Genomic DNA, 22,458 nt, shown 5'->3' on the forward strand with positions numbered 1-22,458 from the left:
CCTTGAGGGCTGGAACATTTCAATGAGGCAGAATGCAGAGATCTCTCTAATGAGGTTTGTCAGGGCCTGCTGTTTGATAAGGGGTGGATTCCATGACTGTTAATTTTCCTCCTCACTGATGTTCCTATGGCCTTTGATAACTGAGATCACACACATGGAGGCGTGTCTTTCATGTTCCCCAGCCTCATGGCCAGGGGTCTGCCAAGGCATCATTAATATGCACCTCCGTGTGGCTGGTGGGAAAACGGATGGGAAATAAAGAAGCCGAGGCTGCCTGTTACCAGAGCTCAGAAAACCTGTCATGCTCAGATGTTTAAAAGTAGAGTCCTTGCCAGGACACCAGAAAACAAATGGGAGTCACTTGCACAGTGGCATTCTAAGATCAGAACTATTTACTGTCGCCTTAAGCATGGAGGAGACTTCTTAAATCTCACCCAGGCTGGACTCCTCCTCAGCCCTCTGTCTTCTTACCAGACACTGCTTTGGTGGGAGGTTTGGGGTTGGGGTTAATTGTGGAAAACTTAAGGGACATTAAACAGAGCTGGAAACAAGATCTAGAAATGAAATAGAAAGCAGTTTATGTTTTTATTTAGGCAGAAGTAACTATTCACCAGCCATGTTCACTACCATCTCTGGAGTGAATGTCTTCTAATCAATACCCCTACCCTTTCTCCATTAAGGGAAAGGAGCTGGTAGGTTTTTTTTTTTTTCCAGGGTGTTTCATAGTATGAGTGTTAAGGGCAATGCCCCACTACAGAGAGGTGATTTCTCAGGAGATTCATCAGCAGAGGGACTGACATTTAGCGATCCAATTCGTTCAAGTGCACACTGCACGTTTCATGTCCTCCCCAAATCTCTTCCTTTCTGCTTAGCTCATGGCCCCTCGAGGTGACGTCTAACTACCTTGACAGGGTTGATATCAGTAGCTAAGGAAAGAGCATATGAAATTCTTTGCATAAAATCCAGCATTTCAAGGAACGATTGTATTAATGGCATTTGAATCGTAGTACTTCCTCACCCGTGATCTCCCCTCCTCTGACCTATGCTCCTTATTAATTGCTGGTGTGAACTTTCAACAAAGATACTCTCATTATGCCATGCTTCTGCTCAAAACCCCCAAGTGACTTCCTATTGCCTACAGAAGAATCTGAGACATCAGCCTGGTCTATTCCTGCCTCTTTACTCTTTCCCCAGTAGCACCTGATAAATGTTTAATACCCAGTACTCTTAGGGAGGAGAGACAGGAAATTATGTAGGCATATGCATACTCTCTTATAATGTTGTATCATATAGCAGATGTGTAGCAAACCCACAGTCTATAAATAATAAGTATACAACACTCCATTATAAATTCTATTTCATCAGTTTAGTCATAGTGAATGCTTTTGTTCATCTTTGCTGAACTGTGTCTGTTATCAAACTGTAGCTGGAATTAATGAACAGGCATATCAGAGACAAGAGCATAGATGACGTTTCCTTTAATATCTAAGATGAAAGCAAAACACCGAAACTTCACTTATTCATCAAAAATGTATTCTTTTATCTATGTCAGAAATTCGCAAGCACCAAAGGAGGATCACAGTATTACTGTTTTGCACAATTTACAATGCAATGGCTATTAAAAAAGAAAAAAACAAAACTTGCTACATAGCATCACTTTCTCTTACATGATCAAGAAAAACATAAACCCAAGCCTGGAATGGTAACATCTGGCCATTTCTATGGCCACCATAGTATGGCCAATTTCCATAAAGATATCAGTGAAGTTTCCGTCTCCTCCATGTACATTAGCTATAAATAATATGGGTAAAAGTAAATTGTCTTAAATGCTTAGTGACCTGAGTTGCATGCTCATTGCCGCTACTTTAATATAATTTTATTCTAAAATGAAGTCACTTAATTTTTATAATGGCTGCATTTAACAACCATGTTGTGAATTTCCTGACGTTTTGATGATTGAATGTTGCAAGCCAGTTCACATTACTGCTCTATTGCATTTATCCATAAGACCTAGCAAGAGGCTAATTAAGCATCACTTAGAGAATGCTAGTGAAGTAAATGCAAGACTCTGCAAGACTCTGCTAGTTTCTTTTTGACCTTCTCCTACTAGGCTCCCTCTTCTCCAGTCACAAAGGGAGGAATGCTGTTGGCCATCAGTTATTTTTATTTTATTTTAACCAATGTTTTTTACCGTGGAGGACAAACCTGGAATTTTCTTTAGAAAGACTCTCTCCTGTACTCAGTCTGTGAAGTTCATCTGGGGTTTCCCCACCTCCCTATACCTGGCTGGACATGTGACAGAAGTCTGGCTATAGCTTGGGCAGAGCGGGCTGGTAAGCAAACCAGTGGATCCAAGAAAATGTCCCCAGGCTGTTTTTTAGAACTACTTGCAGAGGGCTAACACTTTGCTGTGAAGATCACTTAATTGTTAAGTATGAGCTACTGGGAGCAGGGGTGGTACTGACCACTACATAGGAACCCCCCCATCTGAGTCTGAACCAACAGAAGAAAAGCAGAGCTGAAAGCTGGGGAGGTTCTACGTAGAATGGCCTGAACCCATAGACTTGCTCAGGCTCCAATTTTCCTCTTATGAAATGGAATAATACTAATGCTTCCTGTGGGCTGTATGAATTAAAATGTAAAAAGCTCTCATTCAGTTAAGATGATCATCTACTCTCTGCCTAAAGGAGTGTTTTTCTATCACAGGCATCCAGAAGGGAATTCCATGCCTAGTGAAGTCTCAGTCCCCTTGTGAGGCTTGACCTCACTGTTGCCCCCAAGGTCTGTTTCTTTCCATCCTGCTTCTTTTCTCAGAATCCGTGGTGAGATCAATCAAATCCCATGCCCAGAACAGACAGTGAAAAAACAATGAGTGAATGAGAATTTCAACATCTTTTGCATTAGTTATTGATTGCTGTGTAACAGATTATCCCAAAGCTCACTGCCTTGACAAGAAATATTTGACATTTTTAATCGTGTCTGTGGTCTGTGAATTTGGCAGCAAGTTGGATGGGCAGTTGTCCTGTGGAATCTCTCAGCACGTTGAGTCAGAAGGGGATGTTTGCAAGATGGCTGGCTCACATGGCTGGCAAATTGGTGCTGCCTCAATTTCTCTCAATGGGTTTTCCTCAGTGACTCACATACAACTCACATACAACCTTCCCTAGATTGATGACCCACGAGAATACATAAGACATTGCAATGCTTCCTGAAGCAATGCAGTCAGTACTCGAAAAGTCTGGAGACAGCATAGACAAGTCTACACCATCCCTTGTCACACCTACTAACCCTGGCTCACTTTGAGAAGAAAGCATTCTAAGATGGGAATACCAGCAAACAAGACCTGCAGGAGGTCTCTTCGCCATGCCCTACAGCTTTTAGGAAGTCTAAACACCCATCATCATTCATGTCTTCCAACCAATATAGGTGATCACTTTTACGTTGCTTCTAGTTTAGTGTTTGTAAATTCAGATTTCCTGCTATTAGTGGCTCTAGGAAATCCTGCTGCTATAGAATAAAAAATCCCATCTGGTAGAAATTCAAGTACCGAAAGCCATGAGGAAAGATGCAGCTGTTTCCTTGATGTCTCCAAAATGAGCACACTTTGTTTCTTTATTGACTGCTGAATTTGTACAGGGTCAACATTCTTCCTGAAGTGCAATGGTTTGAATGAAAATAGGCCCCAGAGACTCACAGGGTGTGGCATTATTGGAGGTGTGGCCTTGTTTGAAGAAGTGTGTCACAGCGGGTGGGCTTTTGAGGTTTTAGATGCTCAAGTCAGGGTCACTCTCTCTTTCTGCTGCCTGCCAATTTAGAATTAGATCTACCTCTCAGCTCCTCTCCAGCACCATGTCTGCCTGCATGCTGCCATGTTTCCCTCCATGATGACAATGGACTAAACTTCTGAACTGTCGACCCTAATTAAATGTTTTCCTTTATAAGAGTTTCCATGGCTTCAGCTGCATATGTAGCAGAGGATGACCTTATCTAGTATTAATGGGAGGGGAGGCCCTTGGTCCTGTGAAGGCTCAATGCCCCAGTGTCCAGGGAATACTAGGGTGGTGAGACAGGAGGGTATGGGTGGGTGGGGGAGCACCCTCATAGAAGCAGGAGGAGGGGGATGGATAGGGAATTTTGCTGAAGGGAAACCAGGAAAGCACAGTCTACAATAGATAAACAATGGAACTAACATAGGAGCCTCTAAGCAGAGGGGGTGGATTAAAAACAAAATGTCGTGTTTGTACACACAGAATTTTCCCAGCCATAAAAAAGAACAAAGTTATGCTGTTTGTATGAAAAAAAAAAGATATAACTGGAGATAGTTAAGTGAGGGAAGTCAGTCTTAGGAAGACAAATATAATGTCTTTGTGGATTCTGATTTTATATAGGTACATAAAATCATGCACATATTTACAATATGAATGTACAAGTGAGACTGTCTATGCAAACATAGGGGACAAATAGGAGAGGTGGAGCAGGAACAAGGAAGCAAGGCAGGTATGGGGGAAGAGTTTGCTCAGTGCACAGTAGGCACTTGTATGAACTTGACCTCATGACACCTGGTCCCTTGTATCATGAATCTGGCTCTTCAGAAGCAAAAATAAAACAATAATATTCAGTCACATGCCCAGAAACCAGACTCTACTTCCCAAATTCCTCAAGTGTGGAAAACTTGAATTTCTAATTCATGATCGGGGAAGAGATGATCAGAGTTTGAAGAATCTTTTTAGACAGAGGAATTTTGCAAAACTACAATGCTGCCACATTTCTGTATGATTTGTGTGAATCTTACGTTGAAGATTGCCTTTGTCTGTGCAGAGAAGCAAAAGCAGATCAAAGATGCAGAGACCTGTGAGCAGAGAAAGATGGCGGCGGAGAACAGATTCCAGACAGAGTCTCTTCCGGCTCCTCAGGCTGTGCACACTAAAGAGAGATCTACCAGCTATACTAATCTTGGGAATTTAACCAAAGGCGTCAAAAGCAACGTGTCACAGGGACCTTACACTGAGACTTTCTTATAGCCATCTGAAGCACCTCTCCTCTTCAGGCACAATTCATTTGGTACATAGTTATTAAGTGTAGACATTGTGGCATCAGGTGTGAGACACACTGTAGACAGGAATGCTTCCGTGTGAAAGGAATCGTCAGTGTGTTCTAGGACTGCGTGGCTCCTCTTGCCAACCTGGCTCCAGCTGGTCTTAACTAAAAAACACAGAAGTGAAGTGGGATTATTGCTTAATTGGAAGTGGGGGGATCCCCCTCGAATCTGGATTTTTGAGGTGAGACTATATACCTCTAATCCAGATCTTTGGAGCTGGGAAACCCCACGGCTGGTCTGGAGCACAGCTTTCTGCTGGCAGCTCACGGAAATCCATGGACGAAGGAAGCTTTTGCTTCTGGCCTGCCTGCTCTTCGTTCACTGGCTGTTTAGAGAGTAGAAAGTATTATTGTTGATCTTTTTTTTTTCAACAAAAATTCCCAGAAGGTTCTACTATTTCAAATAGATAAAGGAAATGGAGGTTCGTTTGCTAGTATTCAGAAGAAGGTTTGAAAAACTTTATTTTTGGGAGGCGGGGGGGGGGGGGGGATTGACTCTGTCATTCTACCTAGCAGTGAAACCACCAAATAAAGCAATAGCCCAAGAGTCACACAGACAGAATCTGAGGATACCTGCTGTCGACAATGAGTAATCTATGTAAATGAATGTGTGATGTGTGCCTGTGTATGAGTGTGCACATGTTGATGCATGTATGTGCACGCATTGTATAATTTGTGTGTGATAGTTGCCACTACCATGGGGTTACGTTTGCAATGGAGACTAGCCAGGAGACTATTGTGCCTGCCCAGGCAGGGATGAAGGAAGCCTTGGCTGTGCGATTATAGAGACTCTGCTTAGAATGACTTGGTACCTTCTCATAACCTTACCTTAGCGTGATTCTCAGACCTCTATGAAGATAGCCAGTGACCAAAAGACTGAGTCTCCTCATGGTCTGTTTGTATTGTATTCCTCTTAGGATAATTATGGCTGGGGGCAGCCTCTGTCATTTTCTTCTGTGTCTAGTGGGGGTATGAGCATAAAGCTCTCCATTAGTAGCAGTCCTTTCATGTTTGAGCAACTCAATGTTTATGAGGCTCTCAGTGTATGTCAAGCTTTGCACTTTGTAGTGGAGTTCCAAAATAAAGAAGACCTTACCCTCAAAGAGAAAATGTGTCTTAAAGGTCCTTCTTATAACAACATCGTTACAACATAGCTATGGGACACCAATTAAGAAATAATGAGTTCAGCCTGATTTTTTGAAGCTTGGAGAAGCCAAAGGGAGATTACATTTTCTCCTTTACACATAAACAAGTTAAATTTCATTTTGTTTAACAAATGGAACAGTACTAAAGGATGAGCATTGTGGGAAGTAGGGGTGGAATGAACATGCTCTGGGGCTCTAAAAGCTCACCCTCAGCCCCTTCCTCACTTAGTTCATAACTCAGTCCATCCCATGACTTCTAGTATAGCTTTGAATGACAGGCTTGTGTTAGTCTGTAACCCCACTACTTCACACACTGCCTAACCTGCTACTGTCTTGATTTCCTGGGCAGTTAAATGAGAACAATAATGTTACCTACCTTATGGGGTGGTTTTGAAAATTAGATTTATCTATCCAACTAGAAAAATTAGAGTAGAGTCTACATATAAAGTGCCCCAGAATGTTGTCCTGTATCTCTCTGGCATTCGTTGAGGATATAGTTATTCTAAATGGCCAATCATAGAGTCTACAAGAATTTTAGAGATATGTTCATTTGGACATGAAAGTTGGCTAGATACAGAAGGTTAGGGAAAGAGAAGGACAGGCATTTCATCTGGTGGTCACTACCTCTGCTCTGGAATGACTGTACTTTGGTGTAAGCTGGATTCTTTTGGTGGAGGGCTCAGCGCAGATGGCCTCTCCAGTCATGCCTAGTTTCCCATGGACCCTTTTGTAAAGTGTATTAGAACAGGCTCAGGCACAAGTTGTCCTTTGCCTGGCAGTTGCAGCTCCTGGCACAAGGACTGTGGATTCCAGAAGAAGCCACCGGGAGTTGGAGCCTCTCAGAGTTGGCATGCCTTTGAAGCTAAAGCCTTTGGGCATTTGTGTACTTTAGATAGAGGCCAGAGGCCACCAGGCTGAACAAGGTCACTGGTATCCCAAGCATGAGGACAGCATGCCCTTTTAGCCCAGGGGCCAACCTGCAGCTTGGATCCCTTAAACATAGACCTGAGGGATCAAGTGAGTCATGAATGACTCTTCCTGTGCTGTGATAGAGTGAGCATTGAGTCAAGATACTCCGGGAAGGATGACCTGAACTGAGTGTGGGTCTTCTTTTCCTCATTTTAAAAGTAAACATAACAACCCAGCCTGGCTCCCCGAACACTGGGCATTCCAGAATGACTGTGGGAATCAAATTGACCTGTGAGTACGAAAGCCTCTCTAAAATAGTCGACAATGGCTATGAATGTGGTTCCCCTGGTAGAGTACTTAGTTCCCAAGCATGAGGCCCTGGGGTCCATCCCCAGGACTGCATAAACTGGGTGTGGTGATGTATATCTGTAATCTCAGCACTAGATACATAGAGGCAGAGAACCAAGAGCTTTGCGTCATCTTCAGCTATATAGTGGGCTTGAGGCTAGTCTAAACTAGATATTCTGCCTTATCAACAACAAATGCCAGACGGTGTAGTTTCTGAGTGTTAGGAAATCTCACTCTTCCACCCTTACCTGTAATGGTATCCACTGTTCAGCCTTTTGTCAATCACTAGCCACATTTTATCCTTTCCTTTTTTTCTGTTTGAGGTTCTGATTATCACTTCTTCCATGTAAACATTTTTGTATCCAAGTTTGATTTGAATGCTCTTACTAGGTCATTTAAAGAAGAATTCTTTGTTCTCTCTGTCTTGTTCTCTCTGTCTCTATTTGTGTGTGTGTGTGTGTGTGAGTGTGCGTGCTTTTGTATGTATGTGCTTGTGTATGTATGTGCAGGCACATGTATGCACTAGAAGTTGAACTCAGGACCTTTCACACATTAACAACATGTTCTATCACTAAAATTCATCCTTACCCCTGGCACAATACTTTTTTGTTTGCAAGTTTTGCACAGGGTGTCACTATGTAGCCAACGCTATCCTTGAGTTAGTGTTCACCCTTTCTCAGCTTTTCAAGTACTAAGATCCCACCATGTCCACTGTTCACATTACTTTTTATACTGTATTGCAATGACTTTTTAACTGGTTGTCTCAATACAAAGTTGTATAAACTGCTCAGGGATTGATTGTCTCATAAGCCCTAATACAATCCAAGGATACATGTTTGATTTGAGTGAATGGATAGTTAGATGGATAAGTGGATGGATGGATGAAAGACTAAATTTTGGTCAGCCAACATTTTGAGTGTGGCCCCACTGTGTCTTCTGTATTATCACAGAGATGGACAAGAGTGTCACTTTTCCCCATTCATTCACAGAAGGATAGGAAAGACTAGTGTGTAGAAAGACTTGAATGCATAAGGACCATGGAGGGCAACATGGTTGAAAGGGGGGTCTGATAAAAAGAGGTTGCCTCCCCATCTTGATGCTTGTAGAGATGGACTCTGAGTGTAGAAATGAACCAGAGTAGATGAGAGCTAACATTTCAAGGATATTTCTAATAAAATCAAGCTATCTATATCTCAAGAAAAATAATTTCATGAAGCAATTTCAAGCAGCTAAGGCATCTGGTTAGGTATACCAGGATAAACTCCTCTTCTCTTGGCAAGGCTTCCTGCCCTCCTATTCCCACATAAAAGCTTTACTTCCCAACCCTTCTCTTAAAATAGACTCCAGGATAAATGATGGCATTGCCATTGATCTATTTTTAAATGGAGGCCAACATTCCATCATCCAATAGAATTTGCTTTTGATTAGAAAAATCTAGATCAATCTTGCTTACTCTCTGGCTTTAGTTAGTGGCCCTCTTCACCTGACTTTTCTGTAAAGGTAGAATGAGCGGGCTCTATACTGGGATCCAGGGACCTTTGCTCTAAAACTATAATTAGTTCTGTGACCTTCAACAAGTCACTTAGTTGCCAAAGCAGGTTCTTCATTTTCAAGCCGGTCTTTTGATTCTTCATAGGGTTTATTCGAGCCAAATGTGAGGTCCAGCGTCACCTTTGATGTCCCATTTTTTCATAGTCACCACCCCAGACATCTTGTAAAAAACCTTGATAATTTTTAATCTATGACATTTTTCCATAATCATCATCATTTTTTCTACCCCAGGTTTTAGTTTAAGACCTTACTGTTTATCAAACCTTCATTTTGAGGACCCTGCCAGGAAGGGGTGAGGAATAAAGAAACAGCACCCAAGCTGACAAGATAAGAGAAGAAACACAGGTGTGCAGGCTTCTGAGAGTGTGCAGATCACATGGTTTAAATGTAGTTGGTGCAAAAGTACCACCTCCTGTACTCTCAGGAGAGCCTGACCATCTCTGAGTCTCTGCCCCCTAGCCATAGAGTGCATCAAGGCAAGGAACAATAGCCAAGATGAGGAAAGACCAAAGCAAGGAAAGCACTGGGCAGAGGGTGTTATGTCAGTGTTCCACACTCTTTGAGCCACAGATCCCTTAGCACACAGGGACCCTTTTTATGCATCTGACCTACAGCCATTGAAAGCAAAGGGAAATTCAGCTCTTTCAGCTCTGGGTCCTTCTGACTAGTGAAAGAACCAGGAAGTTCTCCCAACCTCAAGGTACATGACAGTCTGTTTTCAATGTCTTTTGAGAATTCAGGCAAACTGGCTGGTTCGGGTTCCCATCTTGCCAGTTTTTCTGTTTCCTTTTTAAATTGACAGAGCTGTGAGCTGAACATGTATGGAAAGGTCACTCTGCCATGTGCCATGATCCATCAGCTATTCATTGAACTAGCTCTTGTTTCTCCTCAGACTTCTGCCTCCTGATAGTCCACATTAAGCCTTGAACTAATTTGTGTCTCTCTTTCTTAGGCTAGACAGGTACATCTGATGAATTCTACCTTCATTTTCAGACTAGCACTAAATTGGGCGTTAAAATATGGTCACATATGGAGCACCTGCGTTTAGTCATCTTCCTACTTTCAATTGCTAGCCTAAAGTCTTGGCTCTTATATATTTAAAACTGACATTGTTAAATGCATAAGCACATCTGAATTATTTATATTTAGGTTGATACAGTCTCCAGCTGCAACCGTATATTTCAATATCTTTAAATTCCACGTTGCCATCTGGACTAGATTGCTGCTAAATCAAATCAGATAAACGTTACCTTTCCACTACCTCTGATTTATATCAACCATTCATTTCCAAAAGCACAGCCCTGTTAAATCCAATCTACTTTCAAAAAGCTTATAAAATTAGCTCCGTTTTGAGGGTTTGATATGCTTTCTCTGAAGCTTCAGCTTTGAGAAAGGCCATTTAGATAGACTGAGAGGCAGTGCACAGCCAGCAGCGGCAGGAGTAGGGTATTTCATTGATTATTGTGCAAATCTTCTGAGCCTGACTTCATCCAATTACTCAAGACTTTCCCCTAATCATGTTATTGTGAACTGGTTTATAGACCCCCAAAACAGAATAGAAAGTGTTAGGGAGTTTCTTATAATTTAATTCCTATAATTTAATCTGGCATCTCTCGGAGTTTGAAGAAAGTGTTAGGCAAATAGTCAAGAGGGAAACAGAATGATGGAACTTTCAGAGTTTCATATGTATATATATATATATATATATATATATATATATATATATATATATATGTAGTCTACTCTACATGTACATTTTTCATACCTGGAGAATAAAGGTGAAGTTTTGCACTAAATAAATAGCAGTCAGTCACTTTCTATTGGAAAATTCCAGATCCTTAGTCATTGGTTAAAAACAACAATGATTTATAATTTGTCAACAAATGAAGTTGAAAGTAAAGCACCAGGATGTTTGTTTGGTTTTTTAATGTTTCATTACATGTATTTATTCTGTGTGTTGGGTGTATGTGATCAGATCTGTCTGTGTGTCACAACATGTGTGTGGGGCTCAGAGAACAATTTACAAGAATTAATTCTTTTCTTCTGCCGTGTGAGTCCTTGGAGATCAAACTCAGATGGTCAAGACTCTGGCAAACACATTTACCTGCTGAGCCATCTAACTGGCCCACCGGGGTGTATTGTACAGGAGTGGGGAGGAAGAAAAGAAAAATCTAAACCCAAAGCAAACCGAACATCAAGGTGAAGTCTAGGAGCCTGAATGGCTTGCACACATTGTCATTATTTATATGCAGTTGCCTGAAGACCTGCCATTCTCATCTTATCCCTAGGATCCCAAGTCTGGGCTCAGTTAGCAAGTCTAATGGCTGGAACATGAACTATTCTCCAAACAGCTCTGCTGGATGGCTCTGTGGTTCATCATTGCACACTTGAAATGATGTCATAAATAGTCACATTTTAATTCTTCCTGTGTTTCCTAAATGAGAGTAGGGAGCTGCTGAGAGAAAGTGGTTCCCATGTGATACTCTAGGCTCGAATAGCTGAATGCAAGTCCTGAGTACAGGAATGGAAACCCATTCTTTCTCAGTGTGACTAATGCTAATTTTTCTTGTAAAAAAAAAAAGAAAAGAAATATCTCTCTCTTTAATGGTAAATTGCCATTTATTGTAAATGTGCCATAGGAAGGAAGCCATAAGTCATTATTATTGGCCTATTATGATTCATTCTACTTTACCCTGAATTAAATAAAAATGTGCACATTAAGATAATACACTTTTAGTTCAAATGTTCCTCTGCTGGATGAGTGCCTGCTAGATTTTTCCAGTCTTACCACTTTGGGGGCTGACACGTGACTTGCAGAACAGCCACCCCACCCTAACCACTGAATTGTCCTTCATCCATCCCAAACACAAGAGATGTTTTCTAATCTCTGACTCAATGTGTCCTCTTTCTGTGCATCATCCAAACGTTTATGTGGACTATGAAGAACATCAAGTCCTTAAGAATGTTAATCTTGTGTGTCTTGTGGGATCAAGGAGGCCTGGGGTGGGAGAGACTCATTTAGCTGAATAAAGGTGAATATATTCAGAGAGATTGGGAGAAAGTTATTCTCCAAGGAGGGAGAAATTTAAAATAAGATGTTGAATGAAAGAAAAAGAGAACATATTTCATTAACTTGTCCTCTACACAATAGTTAGTCTTGGTTGTAAACTTGTAAACTGGATCCGGAATCAACTGAAAGCCAAACTGGTGGGCACATTTGTGTGAGATATTCTTGATGCCATTACTTGAAGTGGGAAGACCCACTGGAAAAGCGGATGGTACCCTCTGGTGGCAGCCGAGATGAAGGGGGTGTGAGAGGCAAATCTGGCTTTTTGCCTCATTGCCTTTGTGTCTGCAGCTGGTGAGCTCATCTATTGTTCATGCTGCAGACGATGGTCCAGTCATTGACTGGTATCAGAACCCAGCTTCTCTGGGCTTCCAACATGGACTGAAGAATATTAATTCTCCGGTGCTTCAATACATGTTTAGGAGAGCTGAGATGCCCAACATTGTAGACTGAGCAACTGCTGAGTCCTTAGACTCCCCAGTGTAAAGACAGCCACTGTTGGACTGCTGGGGCAAATATAATAAATCACATTTTGATATTCACTCTGTCAGTTCCGCTCCTCTGGAGAACCCTGACTAATACATTCCAGTTAAGAAAAATAAATATGAATTGTAAGCTGAAAAGCAGAAAGGGAAATTTTCTGTGGCAGTTTACCTATTAAATGTCTCCCATAGGCTCAGGCTTTGAATGCTTGGTTCCCAATTGATGGTGTTCCTTGGGAAACTTGAAGACAATTCCAGAATTCGGGTCAGCATAGCGGAAATAGGCACAGGGTAGTGTGATTTAAAGATGATACCAGGACCCCAATTGCTATTTCCCATCTGCATAAACTCAGTAGCTCAAAAGTGCTTTCTCACCATAATGGGTTGAACCTTCTGAAACAATGATTCAAAATAAACCTTTTCTCCCTTAAGCTATTTCTGTCAGGCATCAATTCACACAAACAAGAGAAGCCAGTGCAACGTGTGTGTGTGTGAATATATATGTGTGTATATATGCATACACACACTCATCAAGAATTGTATACATATATACAGTGCATTTTGGTCATATTACCACCATATTACTCCCCTGCACCTCCTCCCATACCCATCTCCATTACATCTTCCTCCCAACAAGTTTCTTCACAAACTTCCCCCTTTTTCTTTTTTAAAGCCACTTATCCCTTTAGTGCTACCTGTGTATGCTCAGGTTTAAAGCCATCCACTGGAGCATACCCTTCAAACAATGTTCCCATCCTTGAAGAAAACGGGGTCTCTCTCCCCAATGGCTTCTTTACTATTTAAAGCAAAGGTCATTATAAATATTCTAAAGAATACTCTGCAGTGGCTATTACTAAGAGGAGTAAAGTGGTTTTACCTCATTTTTACTACCTCCCAGGCCTGGTATGTCTACAAATAGTATAGATTTCTCACTCAATCAAATAGGTTATATACTAAAGCTAATCTTATTTTTTAAATAAATAAATAAATAAATAAATAAAATTTACTTATTCACACACAGTATGCTGACTTGCTACGAACTTTTGATGGCATAGAAGTACGAAGCAGACATCTTGCCAGGAGTAGAAAACAGACTTTTGCTTGCTGCCTTTTACTTTGCCACCCACATGTTGGAGACAAAGAAACAGTGCCAGAGAAAAAGTGTACCTTTTGCCCAAAACCCCAACTTCTTTGTTCCATAGCCAAAACAAAGATACACACGGATGAATGAAGGAACAGGAAGGTGGATTGTAGCACAGAGAAAGAATTAGAGGTCTGGCTGTGCAGCATGTGGCAATTTTGATGGAGATAGTTCCTGAGAGGAAAGGAAGGAAGGAGAAGTAGATAGAGAAAAGGGGGAACCAAATGGTTTGGGCCAGCCATCTAAGACATTTATCATCTATAAACATAGAGTAAGACTTATTCAAGGAAAAGAGATAGTGCACTGCCACGGACTAACCCCAAGTGTTACCAAATAGCACAAATGTTTCTAGACAAGAGAAACAGAGGGTAAATAAAGGACAGACCAGATAAATTACTTTAAGTATAAAAGTGTGTGTGTGCCAATTAGTAATAAATATTATAGGAATAAAAATAGCCCTCGGCATGCAGAAGGAAGGTTACGTGATAATTAAGGAAATTGAGAGGCTTATTGGACATCTAAAATATCGGGAAGGAAGATAATGAAAGCCTAATTGCAGATAAAAATTATAAGAGTGTCAGAAATGACTGAGGAGCAGTGAAGTCGCAAATGGAATGGAAATATCAAAGCCATGCAGATAACATATTACTCGTGTCTTAATTGCTATAGGTAAAAAAGAAAAGGGAAGAAATGATGACAGCGGAAAGCATCTTTGAGAGGCACTCACCAAAGGGCAGATCACAGAGTGACAGCCCCAGACAGGGATGAAAGACAATTTATTCAAAGGTATTCATTTTCAAGATAGCCTGTTCTTAAGAACATGGCCAGCCAGGATATTTGCTGCCTTTCTCCTCATGGATGCGATCAGGTTAAAGCATGTGAGCTTACCAATATTCGATGGCTATTGAACTGAAATTTTTGTATGACTCATTTATGAGTGTTTGGTGTCCCAAAGGCTTCATCCTAGGACTTGTTTGTGCAGGATTTCCCGAGTTCTTTGCAGAAAGCATAATTTTGTAGTTAAACATGAGCCTGATGAGGCCAAAGCTTTGTTTTCTTTTGTCCTGTGTTAATCTCTCTTTAGTGTCTCTCTGGGTGCTACAATCTCCAGAGGAAGCTGTCTATAGTTTATTGCATGTCTCTTGCATTGTCACAAAACGTCCATGTCACCTCAGTTACTGAACTATTTTTTTTCTCTCCCGCTCTCTCCCGCTCTCTCTCTTACAGTTGAGAACAAACTAAAATTCATTATCCTTATACTTCATATTTTTAGGTACTTAGATTACAGGCATGAACCACTGTGACCATTTAATCCTGTGCTGGGGATCATGGATGCTGGGCACGCACCCTAATAACTGAGCTACACCCCAAGCCTGAGAACTACATTTTTTAAGTTACATTTTACTCTTTATTATTGCTGTTGTTGCTGCTGCTGCTATAAATACTACTACTACTACTGGTGGTGGTGGTGGTGGTGGTGGTAGTGGTGGTAGTAGCAGTAGTAGTAGTAGTGATGGTAGTAGTAGTACTAGTGTGCATGTGTGCACAGGAAGAATAAACAGGTGCTCACATTGACATGTTACTCAGGTAGAAATGAGAAGACAACTTTCAAATGTTGGTCCTCTCCTTCTACCAAGGCCACCAGGAATTGAACTCAGTTCTTTAGGTTTGCACAGCAACTGCTTTGTACACCACCTGAGGCCATCCAGCTAGCATAAGACTATTTATTTCTACTTAAAAGTCGAGAGTTTTGGGGAGTGGCACTTTGCTGTATGTTAATACATAACAGCAGTGGATGGGAATGGTAGAGTACTTACGAAATCTTTCTATAACGTTCTCCTTGTATTGGAGAATAAATAAAATAAACCACCAATACTGAGCATCATTAAGTGAGTTTAATCCTGCTTGATGGATTTTAATAAATATTTACATTAAGGGAAACATTTCAACATCCCTCAAGGGATTATTACAGAGACTAACAAGACTAGACAGTTATTTTTCAGCAACAGCCAAATAATTGGTATTTGATAGAGTTGTCTGATTCACTGATAATTAAAATTATAAATGGGTCTTGTTTGGACTGACTGATTGTGTCCATGCTTGGGTGACTCTGCCCTTTAAGTACTGGGGCATGTAATTAGACCCCTCTTTGACCTTTGACTATCATAGTGACCACATCTAGACTGTGACATCTATGGCCTAGATAAGCACTTAGAACCAGATGGCGTTTTCAGACAGAATTAATATGGGCTCTACTAACCATGCTATGGCTTTTCACAGACAGCAGAGCAAAGAACCTGGGATGTCTCAGCTCTTGGGCACTGTACGCCATTCTATCTTAGATCTTCCTTTTATTCGCTGAGAAGATGCCTAACTATAGGCAGATGACTCAAAATACCTTTCCTATCATTTCTTTTTCTTCACTGAATCATTTTCTACAGGTCCTGTGATGTGTATATGTTTCTAATATGAGACTTGGTATCCCTAGGAACCAATACATTGGCCCATATGAAACTGGCAATGTTCAACCCGTATCCCTAGCCTCGCCATCTATGCTGTATTCCCTCTATGTGTCCAGATTTAGAGCCACAGGAATCGTGTTTCTATTCCAATCCTATCGTTTCCAAAAGAGGGAAACAAGGCACACAGGATCTGGAGGTTCACCAGTCTGTTTAGGGGAAGACAGCTGATGAGCAAGGTCAGGATAGCTCACGGGTCTTTTCTTTAACATTTGAACTTTCCCCCCTGAATGGTGACCTTTAACTGGCAAGAGACTGTTCTTTGTTACAGAAAGGTAAGTTGAATAGTTCCTTCTAATTTCTCCCTCTACGTTATTTCAGTGTGATATTTTCAAGTGTTTTATTCACAACACAGCCTCTTTTTAGAGACATTACATAAGTTGTCATGTGATGCATTTCAAATTACAGTAAAGCTTCAAAGCCTTTCCATGAGAGAGCTTTGAGTAGTAATGCTGTCGCTAGAAACCACGCCCATCTTTCCACCAGATTGGCTCTGCTTTTGCATCCTGTGAATACATGTTCATATTATGCACTGGCATTTTAGAAGGTTAGTGATTACTAAAATCCATGAAACTACTCAAGTGTGTATTAAGTAAAACTTTTATTTAAATCCAAAGTCTAACTGAAGCAGGAATTGGTGCTATAGCTAGCAAATATTCTCCAATCAGAATGCAGGCACATAGAAGAGTTGCTGCTCATCACTTCTCTATGTCCTGGTGTTTTCCTTAAATATACTTATTTGTGGCCATTGCTTAAGGGAGACACTGCTTCATGCATGCCACATAGCATTTGTAGAATTCTTTAACCAATCAACAGCATCTGCTGTGTATTTTAAATAACCATGCACTCCATAAGTAAGAGAATAAATTACTTGTGAGTTGTAACAAGAAATACCAAGGTTTATATCTAACACAAAAGTGGCCAGGGAGAGAAAGAAGCAAGGACAGAATGCCTGAGTTAGATAATATAAAAAGACCTTGGTGGAAATTCTGAAATAAGTGCATCAACCGCCTCTCATTTGTCAATGGTCTTGCTTCTCCAGTGCCACCTCTGTGTAAATGACTAAATGTCACTGATTATGGCAATTTGTTTTCTTGACATTGAAACAGCTAAATTATGATCCTTATGAAATTATAGTAGGTGAGTATGTGAGGCATTAATTAAAATCCTGACGAGGACAAGGGTTGTGTCACATGAGAAGTCCAAAATGAAAATCATATTTTAAATATTATGATAATGAAGTCACAAAGACCACAATTTAAATAATCACTGAAATTATTTCTGGGTAATTTAATCTAAGTGCCAAAAATTAATTTATCTGAATGGGCATTTTATTTCCTATTTTTAGATAAAATAAGACTGCAGGTATTAAGTTATATTTTTAAAAAATCCTCCTAGCTGCTGTACGTATCAGTATGGAGGATTTTCAAAACAAAAACAAACCAAAATAGATCAACCATATGACCCAGCCATAGCACTGCTAGGTATTGATGCTTATGTCAACATATCATAGAGATACTGAATTCATATCAATGTTTATTGCAGCACTGTGCACAATAGTTACTTAAGGAACCAACCTAGTGGTGCCATAACAGAGGATGGGAAAGGAAAATACGGTGTATGTACACAATGGGTTTTTCCAGCCATTATAAGAGGTGGAGCTATGTTATTTGCAGAAAGATGAATATAACTAGAGATAGCTATATTTATTGAATTAGGTCAATTTCAGAAAAATGAATATAGTATGTTTGTTCTCTCTATACACATACATATCAATACATAAAATTGTTAGGGATATATCACATGACAGTAGAAAAGCTACTGTGTCTGGAACAAATGGGACTAACAGAAGTGAGGGGGGAGGAAAGGATAGAACAGGTAAAGGGAATACACTTGATGTACAAAATGTTATATGAAAATGTCCTTATGTAGTATTGTATTATATATTTCTTCACTTTGAGTCAGGGTCATTCACTTTCATTTTTAATTTAACACAATCGTCCATGTTTATGGGCCACAGAATGATCTTTTAGCACATGTATACTGTTAGTTATTATGTTGCTAGAAGAAAATTCCCAATAAAAGCAATCTAAGGAAGGGTTTTATTGTGACTCATGGTTCCAAGATCCAGTCCATCCTGGTAGGGTAACCCTGGCAGCCTGAGCTGGAGGCCACTAGACACATTGTATCCACAGTCAGGAAGCAGAGAGAGACAGTGAAGGAAGCTCTTGTCCATTCTAGTTTCTCCTTTTCCCAGCCCATAGAATGGTGGCAATCCACAGTTCAAGTAGATTGTACCACCTCAGTTAATCCAATCTAGATGCATTGTTATAGGTATGTCAAGAGGTCAGTGGAACCATTCACAAACATGTCCAGAGGACCATGGGCTTCTAGGGCTTTCTCTCAAGTTGACAATCTTAACAATCACAACATGTTTCCCATTATGTATCATCTCAAGGTAATTGATACATTCATCACAGACAGCTTTCATTTTCTGCATAAGATGCATTTCAAGTCCTTTCTACTACATAATAGGGAAAATACAAGTAATTGTTGTCAATCATAATTATCCTGCTGTTCTCTAGAATGTTAGAAGCTATTCCTTCTGTGAAAATTGCACCCTTAGACCCACTACCCACCCTCTCACCAGCACTTCCTCCCTTTCACCATCCAGTGTGAACTCCTGGTAAGGAGTAAATATGCCCAGCCTCAGAGATCAGCTGTGAGAGCTTCCACTTCTAAGTGAGAATGTATGTGACTGGTCTTCCTGTGTCTGCCTTCTTTCACTTTAAATAATGTCTTCCAGGATCATCTGCCTGTTGATAATGACAAAAATGTCCTCTTCCTTATTCTCTAGCACTGCTCTTCACAACTGATCCACTGAGATTCAAACGCTTTCCAGTTGAAGACAAGTGATCAGTATTCCGCTTTAATTTCTAATGGATCTAGTATAGATGTGAGTTAGTCTACGCAACTTATTTCTTGCTTTTCAAAACTGTCACACTATCATAATTTAATATTAAAAACCAGATTTTATATACCCTTTAATAGTGTTTCTAACTCTTATTTAGGTGATTGGCTCTTAATTCACTAGAGCTAAACTTCCATGGTTGCTTTTTACATCACATAAATAAAATATTGTTGAAAAATGTTTCAGGCAATGATGTACCTTGAGAGATTTCATTGTTTCCCCTTCTACAAAAAATAAAGCTGCAACTTTTAATTATGTTTATGCACAAATACACATGTAGATGCATGTGTTTACAAGAAGAGTGGTCTGCATTTCCCTCTGTAAACATAAAGCATATCTGAAAAAACTCAGAGAAGCAACAGCAAAATGAGAGTGACTATGCCATTTGACTTATATCTTTTAGTAGTTTTATATTTACTTTCATGTATTAAAATTGCTTTAACAGTTATTCTGATACTAAATAGTTGCTTTTGTTTTGTATTTGTTATTATGTTGTTTTGTAATCTCTTAATTACTGTTCATTAGCTCCTATGCATGCAGAGGTCAAAATTGTTGAAGTCAAAATTGTCTTTCTCAATTTCTTGCCTCCTTGTTTCCTTCCTTCCTTCAATCCTTCCTCCCTCCCTCCCTCCCTCCCCCTCTCTCTTTCTTTCTTTCTTTCTTTCTTTCTTTCTTTCTTTCTTTCTTTCTTTCTTTCCTTCCTTCCTTCCTTCCTTCCTTCCTTCCTTCCTTCCTTCTTTCTTTCTTTCTTTCTTTCTTTCTTTTTTTCTTTCTCTTTGTTATATTTTTAGACAGAGTTTTGAACCCAACACTCATCAATTTAGCTAAACTGGCTGAACAGTGTGATGGGTCTGGACTCAGGTCCTCTTCATGTCTGAGCAGCAAGCACTTTATCAGCTGAGCCAGCTCCCCAGCCCATAAAGATTAGTTTTATGGGTTGAGAAATTTCACTTTCAATCAGTATTATTTCTTCTCTATGTTCCACCAGCTCACGTTTTGCGATAGACCTGGGTATATGAAATGGATGACGATGAACTTAAGTACTTTTTACAACTTTCCAGCAGACAATTGCATTTATAATCAGACAAATGGGTTTGGGGTCGTCTATGAAGTAGTACCAAAGGCACTCATTTTCTCCTGCTACTTTTTTTTGTTTTGTTTTGTTTTGTGTTTTGTGTTTTGTGTTTTGTGTTTTGTGTTTTGTGTTTTGTGTTTTGTGTTTTGTGTTGTTTTGTGTTTTGTTTTTTGTTTTTGTTTTTGTTTTTCGAGACAGGGTTTCTCTGAGTAGCCCTGGCTGTTCTGGAACTCACTCTGTAGACCAGGCTGGCCTCAGACTCAGAAATCTGCCTGCCTCTGCCTCCTGAGTGCTAGGATTAAAGGCATGAGCCACCACACCCAGCTCCTGCTACATTCTTAACACAATGTAGATAGGGTTTTTCTTACACACCCCAAACAATTTATCATGAATCTGCATTTCTACCTGAAATTAGAGTCACATACCACAAGCAAAGGGCTCAGTCCCACAAGCCATCCCCTAGTTCAGATGCCAATCACAAGTTTGGGTCTCTGAAGCTATTACATCACTAACTATAAATTGAGGTTTCCCAGCATCCTCTCCTAGGGGGTTCCATAATTAGCTAGAGTAGTTCACAGGACTCAGGAAAATACTTCATTTGTGTTTACTATAAAGGGGGTTTTTACTAAGGATACAGATGAAAAGGGTGAGGTATGGATAGTCCTTCATACAAGATCTTCTTTTCCTTTCTTCTGGCATTATGTAAACCACACAATTGGCAAGGGGATGTGCTTATAAGCTAGAAAGATGATGGATGATTAACTCAGTCTCCAGATCCTCTCCTACCTCAAAAGATGGCAGTGAGGCTGAGAATTCTAAGCGACTAACATAGATTGATCTTTTGTTGACTGTTCTCCACCAAGGAATTAGGAAAAGTCACTTCCTTAAGAAGTGTGACTTTTCCCTGGTGGTAGTAGCACACATACTCCTATAATTCTGGTATTTGGCAGGTAGAGTCAGATAGATCTTTGAGTTTGAGGCCAGCCTGGTCTAAAGAGTAAGTTACAGGACTGGGTTACACAGAAAAGCCCTGTCTTGAACCACCAAAAACAAATAATAGCAGAAACAAAATGTGGCTTTTTCTATCATCTAAAATGTCAAGGGTTTAGTTAAGATCTGGGACGAATGACCACATATTAGAATAAAAGATACAGTCAGAATTCTCATTGGTCAGGAAGTAAAAGGTTTCTAGGAATTCTGTGCCATCAACTAAGATGGCACACACACGCACACACACCACTGTATATCATAATGTTCCAATATGGTGGCTTGAATGAAAATAGTCCCCATAGGCTCATATACTTGAATGATTGGTTCCTAGTTAGTACAACTGTTTGGAAAGGATTAGGAGGTGTGGCCTTGGAGAAGATGTGGCCTTGTTGGAGGAGGTATATCTCTGGGGTTATCTTTGAGATTTCAAAGGCCCATGCCAGGCTTGTGTGCTCTCTCTCTCTCTCTCTCTCTCTCTCTCTCTCTCTCTCTCTCTCTCTTTCTCTCTCTGCTTCCAACTTGTAGATGAGATGTGAGCTCTCAGCTACAGCCTCAGCACCATGCCAGTCTGCTCAATACTTGGCTTCCCAACACAATGATCATGGACTCACCATCTAAAACTGTTAAGCAAGGGTGGTGATGGTGCACACCTTTAATCCCAGCACTTGGGAGGCAGAGGCAGGTGGGTTTCTGAGTTTGAGGCCAGCCTGGTCTACAGAGTGAGTCCCAGGACAGCCAGGGCTACACAGAGAAACCCTGTCTCGAAGAAAAAAAAAAAGTACTTTCAAAAGTTGCCTTGGTCATGGTGTCTCTTCACAGTGATAGAAAATTAACTAAGACATCCAGGTTCATATATAAAGATTTATGAAGTTTCTTCAATCTTCTAGTTTTTTATTGACAAGGTAGGTAAGTTATCATCACCTCTGTCTTAGTGGCCAATATAGGAATTAGATGAGAAAATTCAGGTAAAATGTGTTAAATGAAGTTGGGTGACTCTTCTCATGCTAACTGACTCTTAGCTTGAAGCCATAGTCATGGAGAAATGGAAATGACTTAACCAAAATTTGTTTTCTCATAGGATGATTAGAAATCTTCATTTCTTTCAAAACTAAATTTTTTTTTATTTTTTGTTTTTTAATTTAAAGAGTGTCAGAATGCTTTAA

At 40.3% G+C, this 22,458-nt stretch overlaps 1 long non-coding RNA gene across 1 annotated transcript in view; it reads right to left on the reverse strand.

Moving 5' to 3' along the window:
* Positions 1-1,521: 1,521 nt before the first annotated feature.
* Positions 1,522-22,458, reverse strand: part of Gm14015 (predicted gene 14015) — a 59,281-nt gene continuing 38,344 nt past the window's right edge. The window contains exons 2-3 of the long non-coding RNA NR_040637.1: positions 5,294-5,423; positions 1,522-5,202 (exon numbers count right to left, since the gene is read on the reverse strand). This is a non-coding gene — a long non-coding RNA (predicted gene 14015). The remainder of the gene's footprint in view (positions 5,203-5,293; positions 5,424-22,458) is intronic.

Source organism: Mus musculus, chromosome 2 (assembly GCF_000001635.26).
Source record: "Mus musculus strain C57BL/6J chromosome 2, GRCm38.p6 C57BL/6J".
Lineage (NCBI taxonomy): Eukaryota > Metazoa > Chordata > Mammalia > Rodentia > Muridae > Mus > Mus musculus.